This window comes from Homarus americanus, unplaced genomic scaffold (genome assembly GCF_018991925.1).
Source record: "Homarus americanus isolate GMGI-L3 unplaced genomic scaffold, GMGI_Hamer_2.0 scaffold15667, whole genome shotgun sequence".
Classification (NCBI taxonomy): domain Eukaryota; kingdom Metazoa; phylum Arthropoda; class Malacostraca; order Decapoda; family Nephropidae; genus Homarus; species Homarus americanus.
This window is the reverse complement of record NW_024726107.1, coordinates 2207395-2228162: the sequence shown is the minus strand read 5'-3', so window position 1 is coordinate 2228162 and position 20768 is coordinate 2207395.

Genomic DNA, 20768 nt, shown 5'->3' with positions numbered 1-20768 from the left:
TTATACTCGTTCAGGGGACTTTGTTATATTTGATCAGGGGACTTTGTTATATTCGATCAGGGGACTTTGTTATACTCGATATGGGGACTTCGTTATACTCGATCAGGGGACTTTGTTATATTCGACCAGGGGACTTTGTTATACTCGATTAGGGGACTTTGTTATACTCGATCAGGGGACTTTTTTTTACTCGATCAGGGGACTTTGTTATACCTGTTCAGGGGCCTTTGTTATACTCGATCAGAGGACTTTGTTATGCCCGATCAGGGGACTTTGTTATACTCGATAAGGGGACTTTGTTATACTCGATCAAGGGACATTGTTATACTCGATCATGGGCCTTTGTTATACTCGATGAGAGGACTTTGTTATACACGATCAGGGGACTTTGTTATACTCGATCAGGGGCCGTTATTATACTCGATTAGAGGACTTTGTTATACACGATCAGGGGACTTTGTTATACTCGATTAGGGGACATTGTTATACTCGATCAAGGGACTCTGTTATCCTCGACCAGGGAACTTTGTTATACTCGACCAGGTGACTTTGTTATGCTCTATCAGGGGACTTTGTTATACTCGATAAAGGGACTTTGTTATACTCGATCAGGTGACTTTGTTATACTCGATCAGGGGACTTTGTTATACTCGATAATCGAACTTTGTTATACTCGATCAGGTTCCATTGGTATACTCGATCAGGGGACTTTATTATACTCGATCAGGAGACTTTGTTATACTCGACCAGGGAACTTTGTTATACTAGATCAGAGGACTTTGTTATACTTGATCAGGGGCCTTTGTTATGCTCCATGAGGGGGCTTTGTTATACTCGATAAATGGAATATGTTATACTCGATCAGATGACTTTGTTATACTCGATCAGGGGACTTTGTTATACTCGATCAAGGGACTTTGTTATACTCGATCAGGGTACTTTATTACACTCGATATGGGGACTTTGTTATACTCGATCAGAGGACTTTCTTTTACTGATCAAGTTCCTTTGTTATACTCGATCAGGGGACTTTGTTATACTCGGTCAGGGGACTATATTACACTCGATATGGGGACTTTGTTATACTCGATCAGAGAACTTTCTTTTACTGATCAAGGGATTTTGTTATACTCTATTAGGGGACTTTGTAATACTCTATCAGGTTCCTTTGGTATACTCGATCAGGGGACTTTGTTATACTCGATCAGGGGACTTTTTTATACTCGACGAGGGAACTTTGTTATACTCGATAAAAGGACTTTCTTATGCTCGATCAGATGACTTTGTTATACTCAATCAGCGGACTTTGTTATACTGATCAAGGGACTTTGTTATACTCGATTAGGGGCCTTTGTTATACTCGTTCACGGGATTTTGTTATACTTGATTAGGGGACTTTGTTATACTCGATGAGGGGAATTTGTTATACTCGATTATGGGACTTTGTTATATTCGATCAGGTGACTTTGTTATACTCGAACAGGGACTTTATTACACTCGATCATGGGCCTTTGTTAAACTCGATCAGGGGACTTTGTTATACTCGATCAGGGGACTTTGTTATACTCGATCAGGGGACTTTGTTATACTGATCAAGGGACTTTGTTATACTCGATAAGGGGCCTTTGTCATACTCGTTCAGGGGATTTTGTTATACTTGATCAAGGGACTTTGTTATACTCGATCAGGGGAATTTGTTATACTCGAACAGGTGACTTTGTTATATTCGACCAGGGGACTTTGTTATATTCGATCAGGGGACTTTGTTATACTCGATCAGGGGACTTTGTTATACTCGATGTGGGGCCTTCGTTATACTCGATCAGAGGACTTTGTTATACACGATCAGGGACCTTATTATACTCGATCAGGGGACTTTGTTATACTCGACCAAGGGAATTTGTTATACTCGGTTTTGGGAACTTTGTTATACTCGTTCAGGGGGCTTTGTTATACTCGATCAGGGGACTTTGTTGTACTCGATCAAGGGACTTTGGTATGCTCGATCAAGGGACTTTGTGATACTCGATATGGGGTCTTTGTTATACACGACCAGAGGACTTTGATATACACGATCAGAGGACTTTGTTATACTCGATCAGGTTCCTTTGTTATACTCGATCAGGGGACTTTGTTATACTCGATCAGGGGACTTTGTTATACTCGATCAGGGACTTTATTACACTCGATCAGGGGCCTTTGTTATACTCGATCAGAGGACTTTGTTATATCGATTAGGGTACTTTGTTATACTCGATTAGGGGTCTTTCTTATATTCGATGAGAGGACTTTGTTATACACGATCAGGGAACTTTGTGATACTCGATCAGGGACTTTATTACACTCGATCAGGGGCCTTTGTTATACTCGATCAGAGGACTTTATTATACTCGATTAGGGGACTTTGTTATACTCGATTAGGGGTCTTTGTTATACTCGACCAAGGGACTTTGTTATACTCGATGAAGGAAATTTGTTAAACTCGATCAGGGGCCTTTGTTATACACGATCAGGTGACTTTGTTATATTCGATCAGGGGACTTTGTTTTACATGATCAGTGGACTTTGTTATACTCGATCAGGGGACTTTGTTATTCACGATTAGGGGACTTTGTTATTCTCGAACAGGGGACTTGGTTATACTCGATCAAGGGACTTTGTTGTACTCGATCAGGGGACTTTGTTATACTCGATTAGGGGACTTTGTTATACTCGATCAAGGGACTTTGTTATCTTCGACCAGGGAGCTTTGTTATACTCGATCAGGGGACTTTGTTATACTCGATCAGGGGCCTTTGTTATGCTCCATCAGGAAGCTTTGTTATACTCGCTAAGGGGACTTTGTTATACTCGTTCAGGTGACTTTGTTATGCTCGATCAGGGGACTTTGTTATACTCGATCAAGGAACTTTGTTATACTCGATATATTTCCTTTGGTATACTCGATCAGGGGAATTTGTTATACTCGATCAGGGGACTTTTTTATACTCGACCAGTGAACTTTGTTATACTCGATCAGAGGAATATTTTATACATGATCAGGGGCCTTTGTTATGCTCCATCAGGGGGCTATGTTATACTCGACAAGGGACTTTGTTATGCTCGATCAGGTGACTTTGTTATACTCGATCAGGGGACTTTGTTATACTCGTTCAAGGGACTTTGTTATACTCGATGAGGTTCCTTTGTTATACTCGATCACGGGACTTTGTTATACTCGATCAAGGGACTTTGTTATACTAGATAAGGGGCCTTTGTTATAATCGTTCAGGGGACTTTGTTATATTTGATCAGGGGACTTTGTTATATTCGATCAGGGGACTTTGTTATACTCGATATGGGGACTTCTTTATACTCGATCAGGGGACTTTGTTATATTCGACCAGGGGACTTTGTTATACTCGATTAGGGGACTTTGTTAAACTCGATCAGGGGACTTTGTTTTACTCGATCAGGGGACTTTGTTATACCTGATCAAGGGCCTTTGTTATACTCGATCAGAGAACTTTGTTATACCCGATCAGGGGACTTTGTTATACTCGATCAGGGGACTTTGTTGTACTCGATCAAGGGACATTGTTATACTCGATCATAAGCCTTTGTTATACTCGATGAGAGGACTTTGTTATACACGATCAGGGTACTTTGTTATACTCGATCAGGGGACTTTGTTATACTCAATCAGGTGACTTTGTTATGCTCCATCAGGGGGCTTTGTTATACTCGATAAGGGGACTTTGTTATGCTCGATCAGGTGACTTTGTTATACTCGATCAGGGGACTTTGTTATACTCGATAATCGAACTTTGTTATACTCGATCAGGTTCCATTGGTATACTCGATCAGGGGACTTTATTATACTCAATTAGGAGACTTTGTTATACTCGACCAGGGAACTTTTTTATACTCGATCAGGGGACTTTGTTATACTTGATCAGGGGCCTTTGTTATGCTCCATGAAGGGGCTTTGTTATACTCGATAAAAGGACTATGTTATACTCGATAAGATGACTTTGTTATACTCGATCAGGGGACTTTGTTATACTCGATCACGGGTCTTTGTTATACTCGATCAGGGGACTTTATTACACTCGATATGGGGACTTTGTTATACTCGATTAGAGGACTTTCTTTTACTGATCAAGGGACTTTGTTATACTCTATTAGGGGACTTTGTTATACTCGATCAGGTTCCTTTGGTATACTCGATCAGGGGACTTTGTTATACTCGATCAGGGGACTTTTTTATACTCGACCAGGGGACTTTGTTATACTCGATCAGGGGCCGTTATTATACTCGATTAGAGGACTTTGTTATACACGATCAGGGGACTTTGTTATACTCGATTAGGGGACTTTGTTATACTCGATCAAGGGACTCTGTTATCCTCGACCAGGGAACTTTGTTATACTCGACCAGGGGACTTTGTTATACTCAATCAGGTGACTTTGTTATGCTCTATCAGGGGACTTTGTTATACTCGATAAAGGGACTTTGTTATACTCGATCAGGTGACTTTGTTATACTCGATCAGGGGACTTTGTTATACTCGATAATCGAACTTTGTTATACTCGATCAGGTTCCATTGGTATACTCGATCAGGGGACTTTATTATACTCGATCAGGAGACTTTGTTATACTCGACCAGGGAACTTTGTTATACTCGATCAGAGGACTTTGTTATACTTGATCAGGGGCCTTTGTTATGCTCCATGAGGGGGCTTTGTTATACTCGATAAAAGGAATATGTTATACTCGATCAAGGGACTTTGTTATACTCGATCAGGGGACTTTATTACACTCGATATTGGGACTTTGTTATACTCGATCAGAGGACTTTCTTTTACTGATCAAGTTCCTTTGTTATACTCGATCAGGGGACTTTATTATACTCGATCAGGGGACTTTATTACACTCGATATGGGGACTTTGTTATACTCGATCAGAGGACTTTCTTTTACTGATCAAGGGATTTTGTTATACTCTATTAGGGGCCTTTGTTATACTCTATCAGGTTCCTTTGGTATACTCGATCAGGGGACTTTGTTATACTCGATCAGGGGACTTTTTTATACTCGACCAGGGAACTTTGTTATACTCGATCAGGGATCTTTGTTATACCTGATCAGGGGCCTTTGTTATGCTCCATGAGGAGGCTTTGTTATACTCGATAAAAGGACTTTCTTATGCTCGATCAGATGACTTTGTTATACTCAATCAGCGGACTTTGTTATACTGATCAAGGGACTTTGTTATACTCGATTAGGGGCCTTTGTTATACTCGTTCACGGGATTTTGTTATACTTAATTAGGGGACTTTGTTATACTCGATGAGGGGAATTTGTTATACTCGATTATGGGATTTTGTTATACTCGATCAGGGGACTTTGTTATACTCGAACAGGGACTTTATTACACTCGATCAGGGGCCTTTGTTAAACTCGATCAGGGGACTTTGTTATACTCGATCAGGGGACTTTGTTATACTCGATCAGGGGACTTTGTTATTCTCGATGTGGGGCCTTCGTTATACTCGATCAGAGGACTTTGTTATACACGATCAGGGACCTTATTATACTCGATCAGGGGACTTTGTTATACTCGACCAAGGGAATTTGTTATACTCGGTTTTGGGAACTTTGTTATACTCGTTCAGGGGGCTTTGTTATACTCGATCAGGGGACTTTGTTGTACTCGATCAAGGGACTTTGTGATACTCGATATGGGGTCTTTGTTATACACGACCAGAGGACTTTGATATACACGATCAGAGGACTTTGTTATACTCGATCAGGGGACTTTGTTATACTCGATTAGGGGTCTTTGTTATACTCGATCAGGTGACTTTGTTATATTCGTTCAGGGGACTTTGTTATACTCGATCAAGGGACATTGTAATACTCGATCAGGTCCCTTTGGTATACTCGATCAGGGGACATTGTTATACTCGATCAGGGGAATTTTGTATACTCGACCAGAGAACTTTGTTATACTCGATCAGAGGAGTTTGTTATACTTGATTAGGGGCCTTTGTTATGCTCCATCAGGGGACTTTGTTATACTCGATCAAGGGACATTGTTATACTCGATCAGGTTCCTTTGTTATACTCGATCAGGGGACTTTGTTATACTCGATCAGGGGACTTTGTTATACTCGATCAGGGACTTTATTACACTCGATCAGGGGCCTTTGTTATACTCGATCAGAGGACTTTGTTATATCGATTAGGGTACTTTGTTATACTCGATTAGGGGTCTTTCTTATATTCGATGAGAGGACTTTGTTATACACGATCAGGGAACTTTGTGATACTCGATCAGGGACTTTATTACACTCGATCAGGGGCCTTTGTTATACTCGATCAGAGGACTTTATTATACTCGATTAGGGGACTTTGTTATACTCGATTAGGGGTCTTTGTTATACTCGACCAAGGGACTTTGTTATACTCGATGAAGGAAATTTGTTAAACTCGATCAGGGGCCTTTGTTATACACGATCAGGTGACTTTGTTATATTCGATCAGGGGACTTTGTTTTACATGATCAGTGGACTTTGTTATACTCGATCAGGGGACTTTGTTATTCACGATTAGGGGACTTTGTTATTCTCGAACAGGGGACTTGGTTATACTCGATCAAGGGACTTTGTTGTACTCGATCAGGGGACTTTGTTATACTCGATTAGGGGACTTTGTTATACTCGATCAAGGGACTTTGTTATCTTCGACCAGGGAGCTTTGTTATACTCGATCAGGGGACTTTGTTATACTCGATCAGGGGCCTTTGTTATGCTCCATCAGGAAGCTTTGTTATACTCGCTAAGGGGACTTTGTTATACTCGTTCAGGTGACTTTGTTATGCTCGATCAGGGGACTTTGTTATACTCGATCAAGGAACTTTGTTATACTCGATATATTTCCTTTGGTATACTCGATCAGGGGAATTTGTTATACTCGATCAGGGGACTTTTTTATACTCGACCAGTGAACTTTGTTATACTCGATCAGAGGAATATTTTATACATGATCAGGGGCCTTTGTTATGCTCCATCAGGGGGCTATGTTATACTCGACAAGGGACTTTGTTATGCTCGATCAGGTGACTTTGTTATACTCGATCAGGGGACTTTGTTATACTCGTTCAAGGGACTTTGTTATACTCGATGAGGTTCCTTTGTTATACTCGATCACGGGACTTTGTTATACTCGATCAAGGGACTTTGTTATACTAGATAAGGGGCCTTTGTTATAATCGTTCAGGGGACTTTGTTATATTTGATCAGGGGACTTTGTTATATTCGATCAGGGGACATTTATACTCGATGTGGGACTTCTTGACTCGATCAGGGGACTTTGTTATATATTCGACCGGGGACTTTGTTATACTTTCGATTAGGGGACTTTGTTAAACTCGATCCGGGGGCTTTGTTTACTCGATCAGGGGACTTTGTTATACTGATCCAAGGGCGCTGTTATACTCGATCAGAGAACTTTGTTATACTTGATAGGGGACTTATTCGCCGCCGATCAGGGAGACTTTGTTGTACTCGATCAAGGGACATTATTGTTATACTCGATCATAAGCCTTTGTTATACTCGATAGAGAGGACTTTGTTATACCGCGATCAGGGTGCGGTATATACTCGATCAGGGGACTTTGTTATACTCAATCAGGGGCCTTTGTTATGCTCCATCAGGAAGCTTTGTTATACTCGATAAGGGGACTTTGTTAAACTCGATCAGGTGACTTTGTTTTGCTCGATCAGGGGACTTTGTTATGCTCGATCAAGGAACTTTGTTATACTCGATCTATTTCCTATGGTATACTCGATCAGGGGACTTTGTTATACTCGAACAGGGGACTTTTTTATACTCGACCAGTGAACTTTGTTTTACTGGATCAGGGGCCTTTGTTATGCTCCATGAGGGGGCTTTGTTATACTCGACAAGGGGACTTTGTTATGCTCGATCAGGTGACTTTGGTATACTCGATCAGGGGACTTTGTTATACTCGATCAAGGGACTTTGTTATACTCGATCAAGTTCCTTTGTTATACTCGATCAGGGGACTTTGTTATACTCGATCAGGGGACTTTATTACACTCGATATGGGGACTTTGTTATACTCGATCAGAGGACTTTCTTTTACTGATCAAGGGACTTTGTTATACTCTATTAGGGGACTTTGTTATACTCGATCAGGTTCCTTTGGTATACTCGATGAGGGAACTTTGTTATGCTCCATCAGGGGGCTTTGTTATACTTCGACCAGGGGACTTTGGTGCTCACTCGATCAGGGCCGTTATTATACTTTCGATTAGGGGAGACTTTGTTATACGATCAGGGGACTTTGTTATACTCGATTAGGGGACTTTGCTCTCGATCAAGAATTTGTTAGCATACTCGGTTTTGGGAACTTTGGTATACTCGTTCAGGGCTTTGTTATACTCGATCAGGGGACTTTGTTGTACTCGATCAAGGGACTGTGATACTCGATATGGGGTCTTTTGTTGCCACGACCAGAGGACTTTGATATCGTCAAGACTTTTGTTATACTCCCGATCAGGGGACTTTGTTATACTCGATTAGGGGTCGTATACTCGATCAGGTGACTTTATTCGTTCAGGGACTTTGTTATATGATCAAGACGTGCATACTCGATCAGGTCCTTTGTTATACTCGACCAGGGGACTTTGTTATACTCGATCAGGGGACATTGTTATGCTCCATCAGGGGACTTTGTTATACTCGATCAGAGGACTTTGTTATACTTGATTAGGGGCCTTTGTTATGCTCCATCAGGGGACTTTGTTATACTCGATCAGGGGACATTGTTATACTCGATCAGGTTCCTTTGTTATACTCGATCAGGGGACTTTGTTATACTCGATCAGGGGACTTTGTTATACTCGATCAGGGACTTTATTACACTCGATCAGGGGCCTTTGTTATACTCGATCAGAGGACTTTGTTATACTCGATTAGGGGACTTTGTTATACTCGATTAGGGGTCTTTGTTATACTCGATGAGAGGACTATGTTATACACGATCAAGGAACTTTGTTATACTCGATCAGGGACTTTATTACACTCGATTAGGGGCCTTTGTTATACTCGATCAGAGGACTTTGTACTCGATTAGGGGAGTTTGTTATACTCGATTAGGGGTCTTTGTTATACTCGACCAAGGGACTTTGTTATACTCGATGAAGGGACTTTGTTAAACTCGATTAGGGGCCTTTGTTATAGACGATCAGGTGACTTTGTTATATTCGATCAGGGGACTTTGTTTTACATGATCAGTGGACTTTGTTATACTCGATCAGGGGACTTTGTTATTCACGATTAGGGGACTTTGTTATACTCGAACAGGGGACTTGGTTATACTCGATCAAGGGACTTTGTTATACTCGATCAGGGGACTTTGTTATACTCGATTAGGGGACTTTGTTATACTCGATGAAGGGACTTTGTTATCCTCGACCAGGGAACTTTGTTATACTCGATCAGGGGACTTTGTTATACTCGATCAGGGGCCTTTGTTATGCTCCATCAGGAAGCTTTGTTATACTCGCTAAGGGGACTTTGTTATACTCGATCAGGTGACTTTGTTATGCTCGATCAGGGGACTTTGTTATACTCGATCAAGGAACTTTGTTATACTCGATATATTTCCTTTGGTATACTCGATCAGGGGACTTTGTTATACTCGATCAGGGGACTTTTTTATACTCGACCAGTGAACTTTGTTATACTCGATCAGAGGAATATTTTATATATGATCAGGGGCCTTTGTTATGCTCCATCAGGGGGCTATGTTATACTCGACAAGGGACTTTGTTATGCTCGATCAGGTGACTTTGTTATACTCGATCAGGGGACTTTGTTATACTCGTTCAAGGGACTTTGTTATACTCGATGAGGTTCCTTTGTTATACTCGATCACGGGACTTTGTTATACTCGATCAAGGGACTTTGTTATACTAGATAAGGGGCCTTTGTTATAATCGTTCAGGGGACTTTGTTATATTTGATCAGGGGACTTTGTTATATTCGATCAGGGGACTTTGTTATACTCGATATGGGGACTTCTTTATACTCGATCAGGGGACTTTGTTATATTCGACCAGGGGACTTTGTTATACTCGATTAGGGGACTTTGTTAAACTCGATCAGGGGACTTTGTTTTACTCGATCAGGGGACTTTGTTATACCTGATCAAGGGCCTTTGTTATACTCGATCAGAGAACTTTGTTATACCCGATCAGGGGACTTTGTTATACTCGATCAGGGGACTTTGTTGTACTCGATCAAGGGACATTGTTATACTCGATCATAAGCCTTTGTTATACTCGATGAGAGGACTTTGTTATACACGATCAGGGTACTTTGTTATACTCGATCAGGGGACTTTGTTATACTCAATCAGGTGACTTTGTTATGCTCCATCAGGGGGCTTTGTTATACTCGATAAGGGGACTTTGTTATGCTCGATCAGGTGACTTTGTTATACTCGATCAGGGGACTTTGTTATACTCGATAATCGAACTTTGTTATACTCGATCAGGTTCCATTGGTATACTCGATCAGGGGACTTTATTATACTCAATTAGGAGACTTTGTTATACTCGACCAGGGAACTTTTTTATACTCGATCAGGGGACTTTGTTATACTTGATCAGGGGCCTTTGTTATGCTCCATGAAGGGGCTTTGTTATACTCGATAAAAGGACTATGTTATACTCGATAAGATGACTTTGTTATACTCGATCAGGGGACTTTGTTATACTCGATCACGGGTCTTTGTTATACTCGATCAGGGGACTTTATTACACTCGATATGGGGACTTTGTTATACTCGATTAGAGGACTTTCTTTTACTGATCAAGGGACTTTGTTATACTCTATTAGGGGACTTTGTTATACTCGATCAGGTTCCTTTGGTATACTCGATCAGGGGACTTTGTTATACTCGATCAGGGGACTTTTTTATACTCGACCAGGGGACTTTGTTATACTCGATCAGGGGCCGTTATTATACTCGATTAGAGGACTTTGTTATACACGATCAGGGGACTTTGTTATACTCGATTAGGGGACCTTGTTATACTCGATCAAGGGACTCTGTTATCCTCGACCAGGGAACTTTGTTATACTCGACCAGGGGACTTTGTTATACTCAATCAGGTGACTTTGTTATGCTCTATCAGGGGACTTTGTTATACTCGATAAAGGGACTTTGTTATACTCGATCAGGTGACTTTGTTATACTCGATCAGGGGACTTTGTTATACTCGATAATCGAACTTTGTTATACTCGATCAGGTTCCATTGGTATACTCGATCAGGGGACTTTATTATACTCGATCAGGAGACTTTGTTATACTCGACCAGGGAACTTTGTTATACTCGATCAGAGGACTTTGTTATACTTGATCAGGGGCCTTTGTTATGCTCCATGAGGGGGCTTTGTTATACTCGATAAAAGGAATATGTTATACTCGATCAAGGGACTTTGTTATACTCGATCAGGGGACTTTATTACACTCGATATTGGGACTTTGTTATACTCGATCAGAGGACTTTCTTTTACTGATCAAGTTCCTTTGTTATACTCGATCAGGGGACTTTGTTATACTCGATCAGGGGACTTTATTACACTCGATATGGGGACTTTGTTATACTCGATCAGAGGACTTTCTTTTACTGATCAAGGGATTTTGTTATACTCTATTAGGGGACTTTGTTATACTCTATCAGGTTCCTTTGGTATACTCGATCAGGGGACTTTGTTATACTCGATCAGGGGACTTTTTTATACTCGACCAGGGAACTTTGTTATACTCGATCAGGGATCTTTGTTATACCTGATCAGGGGCCTTTGTTATGCTCCATGAGGAGGCTTTGTTATACTCGATAAAAGGACTTTCTTATGCTCGATCAGATGACTTTGTTATACTCAATCAGCGGACTTTGTTATACTGATCAAGGGACTTTGTTATACTCGATTAGGGGCCTTTGTTATACTCGTTCACGGGATTTTGTTATACTTAATTAGGGGACTTTGTTATACTCGATGAGGGGAATTTGTTATACTCGATTATGGGATTTTGTTATACTCGATCAGGGGACTTTGTTATACTCGAACAGGGACTTTATTACACTCGATCAGGGGCCTTTGTTAAACTCGATCAGGGGACTTTGTTATACTCGATCAGGGGACTTTGTTATACTCGATCAGGGGACTTTGTTATTCTCGATGTGGGGCCTTCGTTATACTCGATCAGAGGACTTTGTTATACACGATCAGGGACCTTATTATACTCGATCAGGGGACTTTGTTATACTCGACCAAGGGAATTTGTTATACTCGGTTTTGGGAACTTTGTTATACTCGTTCAGGGGGCTTTGTTATACTCGATCAGGGGACTTTGTTGTACTCGATCAAGGGACTTTGTGATACTCGATATGGGGTCTTTGTTATACACGACCAGAGGACTTTGATATACACGATCAGAGGACTTTGTTATACTCGATCAGGGGACTTTGTTATACTCGATTAGGGGTCTTTGTTATACTCGATCAGGTGACTTTGTTATATTCGTTCAGGGGACTTTGTTATACTCGATCAAGGGGTAATACTCGATCAGGTCCCTTTGTTATCGATCTCTCGATCAGGGGAATTTTGTATACTCGACCAGAGAACTTTGTTATACTCGATCAGAGGAGTTTGTTATACTTGATTAGGGGCCTTTGTTATGCTCCATCAGGGGACTTTGTTATACTCGATCAAGGGACATTGTTATACTCGATCAGGTTCCTTTGTTATACTCGATCAGGGGACTTTGTTATACTCGATCAGGGGACTTTGTTATACTCGATCAGGGACTTTATTACACTCGATCAGGGGCCTTTGTTATACTCGATCAGAGGACTTTGTTATATCGATTAGGGTACTTTGTTATACTCGATTAGGGGTCTTTCTTATATTCGATGAGAGGACTTTGTTATACACGATCAGGGAACTTTGTGATACTCGATCAGGGACTTTATTACACTCGATCAGGGGCCTTTGTTATACTCGATCAGAGGACTTTATTATACTCGATTAGGGGACTTTGTTATACTCGATTAGGGGTCTTTGTTATACTCGACCAAGGGACTTTGTTATACTCGATGAAGGAAATTTGTTAAACTCGATCAGGGGCCTTTGTTATACACGATCAGGTGACTTTGTTATATTCGATCAGGGGACTTTGTTTTACATGATCAGTGGACTTTGTTATACTCGATCAGGGGACTTTGTTATTCACGATTAGGGGACTTTGTTATACTCTTATACTCGATCAAGGGACTTTGTTGTACTCGATCAGGGGACTTTGTTATACTCGATTAGGGGACTTTGTTATACTCGATCAAGGGACTTTGTTATCTTCGACCAGGGAGCTTTGTTATACTCGATCAGGGGACTTTGTTATACTCGATCAGGGGCCTTTGTTATGCTCCATCAGGAAGCTTTGTTATACTCGCTAAGGGGACTTTGTTATACTCGTTCAGGTGACTTTGTTATGCTCGATCAGGGGACTTTGTTATACTCGATCAAGGAACTTTGTTATACTCGATATATTTCCTTTGGTATACTCGATCAGGGGAATTTGTTATACTCGATCAGGGGACTTTTTTATACTCGACCAGTGAACTTTGTTATACTCGATCAGAGGAATATTTTATACATGATCAGGGGCCTTTGTTATGCTCCATCAGGGGGCTATGTTATACTCGACAAGGGACTTTGTTATGCTCGATCAGGTGACTTTGTTATACTCGATCAGGGGACTTTGTTATACTCGTTCAAGGGACTTTGTTATACTCGATGAGGTTCCTTTGTTATACTCGATCACGGGACTTTGTTATACTCGATCAAGGGACTTTGTTATACTAGATAAGGGGCCTTTGTTATAATCGTTCAGGGGACTTTGTTATATTTGATCAGGGGACTTTGTTATATTCGATCAGGGGACTTTGTTATACTCGATATGGGGACTTCTTTATACTCGATCAGGGGACTTTGTTATATTCGACCAGGGGACTTTGTTATACTCGATTAGGGGACTTTGTTAAACTCGATCAGGGGACTTTGTTTTACTCGATCAGGGGACTTTGTTATACCTGATCAAGGGCCTTTGTTATACTCGATCAGAGAACTTTGTTATACCCGATCAGGGGACTTTGTTATACTCGATCAGGGGACTTTGTTGTACTCGATCAAGGGACATTGTTATACTCGATCATAAGCCTTTGTTATACTCGATGAGAGGACTTTGTTATACACGATCAGGGTACTTTGTTATACTCGATCAGGGGACTTTGTTATACTCAATCAGGTGACTTTGTTATGCTCCATCAGGGGGCTTTGTTATACTCGATAAGGGGACTTTGTTATGCTCGATCAGGTGACTTTGTTATACTCGATCAGGGGACTTTGTTATACTCGATAATCGAACTTTGTTATACTCGATCAGGTTCCATTGGTATACTCGATCAGGGGACTTTATTATACTCGATTAGGAGACTTTGTTATACTCGACCAGGGAACTTTTTTATACTCGATCAGGGGACTTTGTTATACTTGATCAGGGGCCTTTGTTATGCTCCATGAAGGGGCTTTGTTATACTCGATAAAAGGACTATGTTATACTCGATAAGATGACTTTGTTATACTCGATCAGGGGACTTTGTTATACTCGATCACGGGACTTTGTTATACTCGATCACGGGACTTTATTACACTCGATATGGGGACTTTGTTATACTCGATTAGAGGACTTTCTTTTACTGATCAAGGGACTTTGTTATACTCTATTAGGGGACTTTGTTATACTCGATCAGGTTCCTTTGGTATACTCGATCAGGGACTTTGTTATATACTCGATCAGGGGACTTTTTATACTCGACCAGGGGACTTTGTTATACTCGATCAGGGGCCGTTATTATACTCGATTAGAGGACTTTGTTATACACGATCAGGGGACTTTGTTATACTCGATTAGGGGACTTTGTTATACTCGATCAAGGGAATTTGTTATACTCGGTTTTGGGAACTTTGTTATACTCGTTCAGGGGGCTTTGTTATACTCGATCAGGGGACTTTGTTGTACTCGATCAAGGGACTTTGTGATACTCGATATGGGGTCTTTGTTATACACGACCAGAGGACTTTGATATACACGATCAGAGGACTTTGTTATACTCGATCAGGGGACTTTGTTATACTCGATTAGGGGTCTTTGTTATACTCGATCAGGTGACTTTGTTATATTCGTTCAGGGGACTTTGTTATACTCGATCAAGGGACATTGTAATACTCGATCAGGTCCCTTTGGTATACTCGATCAGGGGACATTGTTATACTCGATCAGGGGAATTTTGTATACTCGACCAGAGAACTTTGTTATACTCGATCAGAGGAGTTTGTTATACTTGATTAGGGGCCTTTGTTATGCTCCATCAGGGGACTTTGTTATACTCGATCAAGGGACATTGTTATACTCGATCAGGTTCCTTTGTTATACTCGATCAGGGGACTTTGTTATACTCGATCAGGGGACTTTGTTATACTCGATCAGGGACTTTATTACACTCGATCAGGGGCCTTTGTTATACTCGATCAGAGGACTTTGTTATATCGATTAGGGTACTTTGTTATACTCGATTAGGGGTCTTTCTTATATTCGATGAGAGGACTTTGTTATACACGATCAGGGAACTTTGTGATACTCGATCAGGGACTTTATTACACTCGATCAGGGGCCTTTGTTATACTCGATCAGAGGACTTTATTATACTCGATTAGGGGACTTTGTTATACTCGATTAGGGGTCTTTGTTATACTCGACCAAGGGACTTTGTTATACTCGATGAAGGAAATTTGTTAAACTCGATCAGGGGCCTTTGTTATACACGATCAGGTGACTTTGTTATATTCGATCAGGGGACTTTGTTTTACATGATCAGTGGACTTTGTTATACTCGATCAGGGGACTTTGTTATTCACGATTAGGGGACTTTGTTATTCTCGAACAGGGGACTTGGTTATACTCGATCAAGGGACTTTGTTGTACTCGATCAGGGGACTTTGTTATACTCGATTAGGGGACTTTGTTATACTCGATCAAGGGACTTTGTTATCTTCGACCAGGGAGCTTTGTTATACTCGATCAGGGGACTTTGTTATACTCGATCAGGGGCCTTTGTTATGCTCCATCAGGAAGCTTTGTTATACTCGCTAAGGGGACTTTGTTATACTCGTTCAGGTGACTTTGTTATGCTCGATCAGGGGACTTTGTTATACTCGATCAAGGAACTTTGTTATACTCGATATATTTCCTTTGGTATACTCGATCAGGGGAATTTGTTATACTCGATCAGGGGACTTTTTTATACTCGACCAGTGAACTTTGTTATACTCGATCAGAGGAATATTTTATACATGATCAGGGGCCTTTGTTATGCTCCATCAGGGGGCTATGTTATACTCGACAAGGGACTTTGTTATGCTCGATCAGGTGACTTTGTTATACTCGATCAGGGGACTTTGTTATACTCGTTCAAGGGACTTTGTTATACTCGATGAGGTTCCTTTGTTATACTCGATCACGGGACTTTGTTATACTCGATCAAGGGACTTTGTTATACTAGATAAGGGGCCTTTGTTATAATCGTTCAGGGGACTTTGTTATATTTGATCAGGGGACTTTGTTATATTCGATCAGGGGACTTTGTTATACTCGATATGGGGACTTCTTTATACTCGATCAGGGGACTTTGTTATATTCGACCAGGGGACTTTGTTATACTCGATTAGGGGACTTTGTTAAACTCGATCAGGGGACTTTGTTTTACTCGATCAGGGGACTTTGTTATACCTGATCAAGGGCCTTTGTTATACTCGATCAGAGAACTTTGTTATACCCGATCAGGGGACTTTGTTATACTCGATCAGGGGACTTTGTTGTACTCGATCAAGGGACATTGTTATACTCGATCATAAGCCTTTGTTATACTCGATGAGAGGACTTTGTTATACACGATCAGGGTACTTTGTTATACTCGATCAGGGGACTTTGTTATACTCAATCAGGTGACTTTGTTATGCTCCATCAGGGGGCTTTGTTATACTCGATAAGGGGACTTTGTTATGCTCGATCAGGTGACTTTGTTATACTCGATCAGGGGACTTTGTTATACTCGATAATCGAACTTTGTTATACTCGATCAGGTTCCATTGGTATACTCGATCAGGGGACTTTATTATACTCAATTAGGAGACTTTGTTATACTCGACCAGGGAACTTTTTTATACTCGATCAGGGGACTTTGTTATACTTGATCAGGGGCCTTTGTTATGCTCCATGAAGGGGCTTTGTTATACTCGATAAAAGGACTATGTTATACTCGATAAGATGACTTTGTTATACTCGATCAGGGGACTTTGTTATACTCGATCACGGGTCTTTGTTATACTCGATCAGGGGACTTTATTACACTCGATATGGGGACTTTGTTATACTCGATTAGAGGACTTTCTTTTACTGATCAAGGGACTTTGTTATACTCTATTAGGGGACTTTGTTATACTCGATCAGGTTCCTTTGGTATACTCGATCAGGGGACTTTGTTATACTCGATCAGGGGACTTTTTTATACTCGACCAGGGGACTTTGTTATACTCGATCAGGGGCCGTTATTATACTCGATTAGAGGACTTTGTTATACACGATCAGGGGACTTTGTTATACTCGATTAGGGGACTTTGTTATACTCGATCAAGGGACTCTGTTATCCTCGACCAGGGAACTTTGTTATACTCGACCAGGGGACTTTGTTATACTCAATCAGGTGACTTTGTTATGCTCTATCAGGGGACTTTGTTATACTCGATAAAGGGACTTTGTTATACTCGATCAGGTGACTTTGTTATACTCGATCAGGGGACTTTGTTATACTCGATAATCGAACTTTGTTATACTCGATCAGGTTCCATTGGTATACTCGATCAGGGGACTTTATTATACTCGATCAGGAGACTTTGTTATACTCGACCAGGGAACTTTGTTATACTCGATCAGAGGACTTTGTTATACTTGATCAGGGGCCTTTGTTATGCTCCATGAGGGGGCTTTGTTATACTCGATAAAAGGAATATGTTATACTCGATCAAGGGACTTTGTTATACTCGATCAGGGGACTTTATTACACTCGATATTGGGACTTTGTTATACTCGATCAGAGGACTTTCTTTTACTGATCAAGTTCCTTTGTTATACTCGATCAGGGGACTTTATTATACTCGATCAGGGGACTTTATTACACTCGATATGGGGACTTTGTTATACTCGATCAGAGGACTTTCTTTTACTGATCAAGGGATTTTGTTATACTCTATTAGGGGCCTTTGTTATACTCTATCAGGTTCCTTTGGTATACTCGATCAGGGGACTTTGTTATACTCGATCAGGGGACTTTTTTATACTCGACCAGGGAACTTTGTTATACTCGATCAGGGATCTTTGTTATACCTGATCAGGGGCCTTTGTTATGCTCCATGAGGAGGCTTTGTTATACTCGATAAAAGGACTTTCTTATGCTCGATCAGATGACTTTGTTATACTCAATCAGCGGACTTTGTTATACTGATCAAGGGACTTTGTTATACTCGATTAGGGGCCTTTGTTATACTCGTTCACGGGATTTTGTTATACTTAATTAGGGGACTTTGTTATACTCGATGAGGGGAATTTGTTATACTCGATTATGGGATTTTGTTATACTCGATCAGGGGACTTTGTTATACTCGAACAGGGACTTTATTACACTCGATCAGGGGCCTTTGTTAAACTCGATCAGGGACTTTGTTATACTCGATCAGGGGACTTTGTTATACTCGATCAGGGGACTTTGTTATACTGATCAAGGGACTTTGTTATACTCGATAAGGGGCCTTTGTCATTCTCGTTCAGGGGATTTTGTTATACTTGATCAAGGGACTTTGTTATACTCGATCAGGGGAATTTGTTATACTCGATATGGGGACTTTGTGATACTCGATCAGAGGACTTTGTTTTACTGATCAAGGATCTTTGTTATACTCGATTAGGGGACTTTGTTATACTCGATCAGACACTTTGTTTTACTCGATCAGGGGACTTTGTTATACTTCGATCAGGGGACTTTGTTATATTCGAACAGGTGACTTTGTTATATTCGACCAGGGGACTTTGTTATATTCGATCAGGGGACTTTGTTATACTCGATCAGGGGACTTTGTTAAACTCGATCAGGGGACTTTGTTTTACTCGATCAGGGGACTTTGTTATACCTGATCAGGGGCCTTTGTTATACTCGATCAGAGGACTTTGTTATGCCCGATCAGGGGACTTTGTTATACTCGATCAGGGGACTTTGTTGTACTCGATCAAGGGACATTGTTATACTCGATCATGAGCCTTTGTTATACTCGATGAGAGGACTTTGTTATACACGATCAGGGTACTTTGTTATACTCGATCAGGGGACTTTGTTATACTCAATCAGGTGACTTTGTTATGCTCCATCAGGGGGCTTTGTTATACTTGATAAGGGGACTTTGTTATACTCGATCAGGTGACTTTGTTATACTCGATCAGGGGACTTTGTAATACTCGATAATCGAACTTTGTTATACTCGATCAGGTTCCATTGGTATACTCGATCAGGGGACTTTATTATACTCGATCAGGAGACTTTGTTATACTCGACCAGGGAAATTTGTTATACTCGATCAGGGGACTTTGTTATACTTGATCAGGGGCCTTTGTTATGCTCCATGAGGGGGCTTTGTTATACTCGATAAAAGGACTATGTTATACTCGATCAGATGACTTTGTTATACTCGATCAGGGGACTTTGTTATACTCGATCAAGGGACTTTGTTATACTCGATCAGGGGACTTTATTATACTCGATATGGGGACTTTGCTATACTCGATCAGAGGACTTTCTTTTACTGATCAAGTTCCTTTGTTATACTCGATCAGGGGACTTTGTTATACTCGATCAGGGACTTTATTACACTCGATATGGGGACTTTGTTATACTCGATCAGAGGACTTTCTTTTACTGATCAAGGGACTTTGTTATACTCTATTAGGGGACTTTGTTATACTCGATCAGGTTCCTTTGGTATACTCGATCAGGGGACTTTGTTATACTCGATCAGGGGACTTTTTTATACTCGACCAGGGAACTTTGTTATACTCGATCAGGGATCTTTGTTATACCTGATCAGGGGCCTTTGTTATGCTCCATGAGGGGGCTTTGTTATACTCGATAAAAGGACTTTCTTATGCTCGATCAGATGACTTTGTTATACTCAATCAGCGGACTTTGTTATACTGATCAAGGGACTTTGTTATACTCGATTAGGGGCCTTTGTTATACTCGTTCACGGGATTTTGTTATACTTGATTAGGGGACTTTGTTATACTCGATGAGGGGAATTTGTTATACTCGATTATGGGACTTTGTTATACTCGATCAGGGGATTTGTTATACTCGAACAGGGACTTTATTACACTCGATCAGGGGCCTTTGTTAAACTCGATCAGGGGACTTTGTTATACTCGATCAGGGGACTTTATTATACTCGATAAGGGGCCTTTGTTATACTCGTTCAGGGGATTTTGTTATACTTGATCAAGGGACTTTGTTATACTCGATCAGGGGA